The following is a 7,226-nucleotide window of genomic DNA, read 5'->3' as shown; positions in this document are numbered from 1 at the left end:
AGCAAGAAATCACCCCCCAGGGGGGATGGTCACGCCACAATCCCTTCTCCTCTATTCTCCTCTCGGGATCTTGGACACACACACACACACACACACACACACACACGCCCGGCGTGAGTTTTAAGCCACCAGGTCCGGGATGCAAACCGTGGTCGACTACGTGGGAGTCCAGCGACACAGCCATTATGCTAACTGCTGGTTCCCCAATGATCCAATATTTTTAATAGTATACTTAACTCGTGTTCATGCCAGAGCCCTGGGGAGGAAGCTTCTCTGTCAGATCCAGCCACTCTGCAGGACTCTGAGGAGAGCTCACATCAGGTAGACGCCATCTGTCACCATGGGCAAAGGAGACCCCAACAAGCTGAGGGGCAAAATGTCCTCGTATGGCTTCTTCGTGTAGAACTGCCAGGAAGAGCACAAAAAGAAACACCCAGACTCTTTGGTCAATTTTGCCGAATTCTCCAAGAAATGTTCAGAGAGATGGAAGACCATGTCTGCAAAGGAAAAGTCGAAGTTTAAAGATATGGCAAAAAGTGATAAAGCTTGTTATGACAGGGAGATGAAAAATTACATCCCTCCCAAAGGTGATAAGCTCTTTATCCTGGAATTTCTTTATTTTTTAAAGAATTACTTTATTAACTTTATTTATTTACTTTTAATCTGCCTGGAGAGGGACAGACCAAGAGAGAGTCAAAGAGAGAAAAAGTGAGAAAGCAAGCCGCCAGGTCTAGGACTTGAACCTTGGTCAGCCATGTGTGAGTCTAGTGCCCTTAACAATCATGCTACATCCCAGCTCCAATCCTGGAATTTATCACCTGAAGAAGCTCCTCATATTCCTCCATCAGCGTCCTCATCTGGTTGTTGTAGTGGTGAGCTATGGACCCTTCCACTGCCACAGTGCAAGCCATGGAGTATTCCTTCTCCAAAAAGGCAGTTCCTGCTCCCAGTGCAAATCCTACCACATTCCAAAAGGGCATCAGAATTGTTGGCCGGACCTTGAATGCAACCATCAATTCACTGAACCTTTCCAAATGGTCCTTTTCTTGGTCCCACATTTTCTGAATGACTGGGCAGACGATTGTCCAACTCAGGACAATCATCTGCCCTGCATAGATGTGCTTTGCTCCATCCACCTGCATGATCTACTCAGATTATTTGATCCACCGCTGCCAAATTGATATTTTTTTTTGAGAGGTTTTTTTTTTTTTAATTTTGCTATAGGGCGCGTGAGCTCACCACAGACAGAGAGATACATAGAGACAGAAAGCGAGAAATCACCCCCCAGGGGGTCACGCCGCAATCCCTTCTCCTCCATTCTCCTCTTGGGATCTTGGGCACGCACCTGTTGTGATTTCTAATCCCCCGGGTCCAGGACGTGAACCGCAGTCGACTACGTGGGAATCCAGCGACATAGCCATTACGCTAACTGCTGGTTCCCGCCCAATTGATATTGTCTAAGGTCATTCCTATACTGCAGAATCTGATGTTGATTCTTCTTCCATAAGCTGAGAGAGGCAGCCAGGGACCCATGTGCAGCCACCACAAGGAGAAAGCTGCCATGGTTCTTGCCTAACTCATTGCTGGGATGAGAGAGAAGTTCAGGATTTGTTTTATATTTTTTAAATTTTAAAAATATAATTCTTTTTTTAAGAATTATTTTATTTAACTTCATTGATTTATTTAAATTTGAATGGAGACAGAGAGAGGGAAAGCAAGAAAGCAAACCGCCAGGCCTGGGACGGGAACAAGTTTGCCATGTGGGAGTCTAGCACCCTTAACCACCACGCCACCTACTGGGCCCCCTGGCTTGCTTTCTAAACCACAGGTCTGAGACTTGAACTGTGCAATCAGCCATGTGGGATCCAGCTGCCTTAACCTCTACACCCACCTGCTGGTCCTAGATTTATTTATTAATTTAAAATTTTGCCAAAGTATACGAGTGCTCACTGGAGAGAGACAGAGAGAAAATGAGAAAGCACACCCCCCTCCCAATGGGGAATGGTCAGGCTGTAATCTCTTTTCCATTTCAGGACTTTGGGCATACACACATGTACGTGGGGCCAGAACTTGAATTGTGCAGTGGGCGATGTAGGACCCAGCCGCCTTAACCTCCATGTCACAAGCCTGCCCCAATAAAAGACAGATTAACAAGAGAAAATCAGAGTTGGTATACAACTCAGTGTATACATGGAAGAGACCCAGAGATATGAGTAAATATTTTTAAAATTATTTATTTATTTAATTCCATTTGTTATTACTATTTTTTATTTAACCAGAGAGACAGAAAGAGAGAGAGATCTGTGACTTGAACCATGGTCAGCCATGTGGGAGTCCAATACCTTAACCACCAAACCACCTGCTGGCCCCAAGATATTAGTAAATCTTTAAGGCTAAGAATTCAAACTAAATTACCATCATTCTGGGACCAGCAGTTAGCATAATGGCTATGTCGCTGGACTCCCACGTAGTTGACCACGGTTCGAGTCCCGGACCTGGTGGCTTAAACTCACATCGGGCACGTGTGTGTGCGTGCCCAAAGATCCCCGAGAGGAGAATGGAGGAGAAGGGATTGCGGTGTGGCCATCCCCCCGGGGGGGTGATTTCTCACTTTCTGCCTCTCTGATTTAAGCTGGTGCCTTTTCCACTGATAAGAGTTTCTTATGGTTTAGTCATCCTTCTCCTCTCTATGATACGGAGAAAAAAAGGAAGACATCATTACAAATGGATATTTTCGTTTTCTTTCTTTCTTTTTCTTTTTTTGCCAGAGAGTGTATCTACTCATAAGATAGAGGGCGAGAGAGAAAGCACCCCTCAATGAGCCGTGGACTCATCACAATCCCTTGTCCTCCATCTCTTCACCCTGCCAGGGCTTTTTTGGGCATGCATGCACACATGCCTGGCGTGCTTTTCAAACCTCTACGGCCAGGATTTGAACCACAGAAGGCCATGTGGAATCCAGCTCCCTTAACCACTAGGCTATGGAGCAGACTCACAGATTTTTTTCTTTATAATGTAAATTTCCCTCACAAAATGGTAACTTCTATTCTGTTTTAAGAGCTTTCCTGTGTCGGCTGTTTCTCAAAATAATCAGCTCAAAATAATTCTTATGCAAAATAGGCATATTTTGGGGTGGCATATTCTGGTCTCCTACAGTCATATTTTAGGGTGGCATATTTCTGGTCTCTTACAATAAGGATAGTTAGGACACTTACTATACCACTCAGTAATATCAGTACTACTGACCTGATATAAGTATCTGAAATCCCCACCATTAACTACTGTTTTTTTAAGAATTACTTTATTGGAGCCAGCAGGTGGCATGGTTCTGGACTCCCATATGGCCAACTGGGGTTCGAGTCCTGGACCTGGCAGCTCACTTTCTCTCTCTGGTCAAATTAAAAGATAAATAAAAATAATAAATAAAATTAAATAAATAAAAAAAGAATTACATTATTATTATTATTTAATTTGACCAGAGAGAGATAGCAAGAGGAAAAATGAAAAAACAAACTGCTAGGTCTGAGACTTGAACCATGGTAGGCCATGTGAGAATTTAGTGCCTTTAACCACCACACCACCTGCCAGCCCCATTATCTACTCTTATGGATGAAAATGTTATTTCCAGAAGGCACATGTACAATTTAGAAGGAAAGAAATATTTATCCAGTAGACTATGCCACTCACGCAAAAGCTACTTGGACTGGTAATGACCTAGAGGCAGAGGATGGGTTGCTATGATTTATTTTTCCAGATATTTTTGTCATAGTGCACATGCGCTCACTGAAGAGAGAGAGAAAAAGTGAGAAATCCCCCCCCCAAAACACACACACACAAAGGAGATGGCCATGCTGCAATCCTCTCTCCTCCATTCTTCTCTCAGGATTTTAGATACACACGCATCGAGCATATTTCTCAAGCTAACAGGTCCAGGACTTGACCCGTAGAATCGGCCATGTGGGAGCCAACACCTTCACCACTGCACCACCTGCTGGCCCTGCTATCACATTTTATTGCCCATCTTCCGTTATTTAGAAAGAAAATGTTGTCCTTTTAAATTCTCTAAACCCATGAGAATTAGGAGTTTCAGAAGTGAAGTGAATTTTTCCCCTACTATCTTTTTTTTTTTTTTTTTCAGTTTTTGAAAGATTTTTGCCATAGGACTCATGTGTTTGCCAGAGAAACAGAACACAAGAAATCACCTCCCGGGGGGATGGGCACATCGCAATCCCTTCTCTATTCTCTTCTCGGGATCTTGGGCACGCACGCACATGAGCTCAGCGTGAGTTTTAAGACGCTGGGTCCCGGCCTCGAACTGCAGTCAACTATGTGGGAGTCTAGCAAGGTAAGTATGCCATCTGCTGGTCTCTCTCCTACTATCTTAAGGCTCTCACTTGAATGGTCTTGAACTTTGAGTCTAGGTCTAACTGAAATTAAAAGGTCCCAGGACCAGCAGTTAGCGCAATGGCTATGTTGTTGAACTCTCATGTAGCTGACTGCAGTCTGAGTCCCGGGACCCAGTGGCTTAAACTCATGGGACCCAGTGGCTTAAACTCATGCCGGGAGAAGGGATTGCGGCGTGGTCATCCCCCCTGGAGGGTGATTTCTCGCTTTCTGTCTCTCTGTCTTTCCAGCAAGTGCACGCACCCTATAGCAAAAACCTCTCCAGATAAAAGGCCCCAACTCCACATTTTCCCACTTGTCCCTAATAGCTTACTCTGTCACATTCCCTATGGAGTTGTGCCAGTAAATTCTTTAAATCAATGCCCAAGCCAATTTAAGTGACCTGAGCAGGATAAACTGAGACTAGATATCTCAACTCAAGATGAAGTTTAGAAAGTTCTTAAATAGGCTCAGCTGTTAAAAGAGGACCCAGTTTCCCAATGTCTCCTCGATGGCAGGTTATCAAAGTTGTGAGAATATACACTGTTTCCAAGGGATACAGTAAAGTTGTTTTCATATTGAATGAGTAAAAAATATGCCACTTTCAAACATTTTTATTTATCTTGAATAAGCACTTAGTAAAAAAAGATTTCTGAGGGCAGATGGTGGCACAGCAGTAAAATGCAATACTCTTTGAAGCTGACTCACATGGTAAGGTTCCGGATTTACATCCAGAGAACTCCTTGAGATACCAGACACGTGGCTGGCCATGATCCCGCTCTGACTGAGTCTGGAGGTGGGTCACAGCAGCAAGACCCAGCAGTCATCTGTCTTTTTCTCTCTTTCTCACTCATGGAAGAAATAAACAAATAAATGGGAAAAAGAGAAAAAAAAGTTTTGGTGTAGACCAATAACTTTTCTTTTTTTTTTTTTTTTTTTTGAGAAGTTTTTGCTATAGGGTGCGTGTGCTCGCCAGACAGACAGAGACATAGAGACAGAAAGAGAGGAATCACCCCCCGGGGGGGTGGTCACGCTGCATTCCCTTCTCCATTCTCCTCTCTGGATCTTGGGCATGCACACACATGCACCCGGCGTGAGTTTTAATCCACCGGGTCCGGGACGTGAACTGCGGTTGACTACGTGGGAGTCCAGCGACATAGCCATTACGCTAACTGCTGGTTCCCTTTTCAAGATAAAACAAAACAGGGACCAGGGTTGGCAGGTGGTTAAGGGCACTGGACTCCCACATGGTGAACTGCAGTTTGAGTCCCAGACTGGCAGCTCACTTTCTCACTTCTCTCTCTCTCTCGCTCTCTCGCTCTGTCCCTCTCTGGTCAAATTAAAATAAGTAAGTAAATAAATAAAGTTAAATAAAAATAATTCTTTAAAATAAAAAATGGAGACCAGCAGCTAGCATAATGATTACATCGCTGGACTCCCATGTAGTCGACCATCCCGTGGTTCCAGTCCCAGACCTGGCAGCTTAAAACTTGCACTGAGGGGACCAGCAGTTAGCGTAATGGCTATGTCGCTTGACTCCCATGTAGTCGACCGCGGTTTGAGTCCCGGATGCAGCAGCTTAAACTCACGCTGGGGGCATGCGCGTGCGTGCCCAAGATCCCGAGAGGAGAATAGAGGAGAAGGGATTGCGGCATGGTCATCCCCCCTGGGGGGTGATTTCTCGCTTTCTGTCTCTATGTCTCTCTCTGTCTGTCTGGCGAGCGCACGCGCCCTATAGTGAAAAAATATATATATGGAACACTTCAAAAATTTGCGTGTCATCCTTGCGCAGGGGCCATGCTTATCTTCTCTGTATCATTCCAATTTTAGTATATGTGCTGCCAAAGCGAGCACTAATTATTTTTTTTTAAAGAGGAAAATAGGGACCAGTAGTTAGCATAATGGCTACGTCACTGAACTCCCATGTAGCTGACACGTTCGAGTTCTGTGGTTTAAACTCACACCACACGCGTGTGCATGCATGCCTAAGATCCCGAGAGAGAAAGAGAAGGGATTGTGATGTGGCCATCCCCCCTGGGGGGTGATTTCTGCTTTCTATCTGTCTCTCTCTTTCTGGCGAGTGCAAGTGCCCTATAACAAAAACCTCTCCAAAAAAAAAAAGAAAAAAAATAGGAACCAGCAGATAACGTAATCCTTATATTGCTGGACTCCCACATGACTGACTGTGGTTTGAGTCCCAGACCTGGAGGCTTGAAGTCATATCAGGGAGTGTGCATGTGTGCCCAAAATCCCAATAGGAAAATGGAGAAGAAGGGATTGTGGCATGACCTTTCATACTGGGGTGTGATTTCTCGCTTTCCATCTCCCTGTCTCTCCACTGAGCACACTTGCCCAATAACAAAAATCTCTCTAAAAAAATAAAACAAGAGGGGCCATCAGGTGGCATGGCAGTTAAGATGGTGGATTCCCACATAGCTGATCATAGTTCAAGCCCTGGACATGGAAGCTTGCTTTCTCACTTTCCCTCTCTCTCTCTCTCTCTGGTGAGTACATTTGCCCTATAATAAATTCAAAATAGTAATAATAATAAATAAAATTAAGTAAATAATTATTTAAAACAACAACAACAACAAAAAAGTAAAGAAGGATTGAAGAAAGAAAGAAGACTTTTAGGTGACCAAAAATATGTTAAGGGGGATCTATACATGGTATGGTGGTTAAGGTGCTGGACTCTCCCATATGGCTGACCATGGTTCTAGTCCTGGACCTTGTGGTTTGTTTTCTCACTTTTTCTCTCTGTCTCTCTGTCTCTGTGTGTGTGTGTGTGTGTGTTTGGCCAAATTAAAATAAATAAATTAAAAACATAAAAAAAATTTCTATGC

At 44.0% G+C, this 7,226-nt stretch overlaps 1 non-coding gene across 1 annotated transcript; it reads right to left on the bottom strand.

Annotated features, from left to right (window-relative positions):
* Positions 1–6,130: 6,130 nt before the first annotated feature.
* Positions 6,131–6,237, bottom strand: LOC114005366 (U6 spliceosomal RNA). Its single transcript, XR_003547226.1, has one exon. It is a non-coding gene; the product is annotated as a U6 spliceosomal RNA (small nuclear RNA).
* Positions 6,238–7,226: the final 989 nt, after the last annotated feature.

This window comes from Tupaia chinensis, unplaced genomic scaffold, assembly GCF_000334495.1.
Source record: "Tupaia chinensis unplaced genomic scaffold, TupChi_1.0 Scaffold143673_1, whole genome shotgun sequence".
NCBI lineage: Eukaryota > Metazoa > Chordata > Mammalia > Scandentia > Tupaiidae > Tupaia > Tupaia belangeri.
Note: the sequence above shows the minus strand (reverse complement) of the source record. Positions and strands in the feature narration are given on the sequence as shown.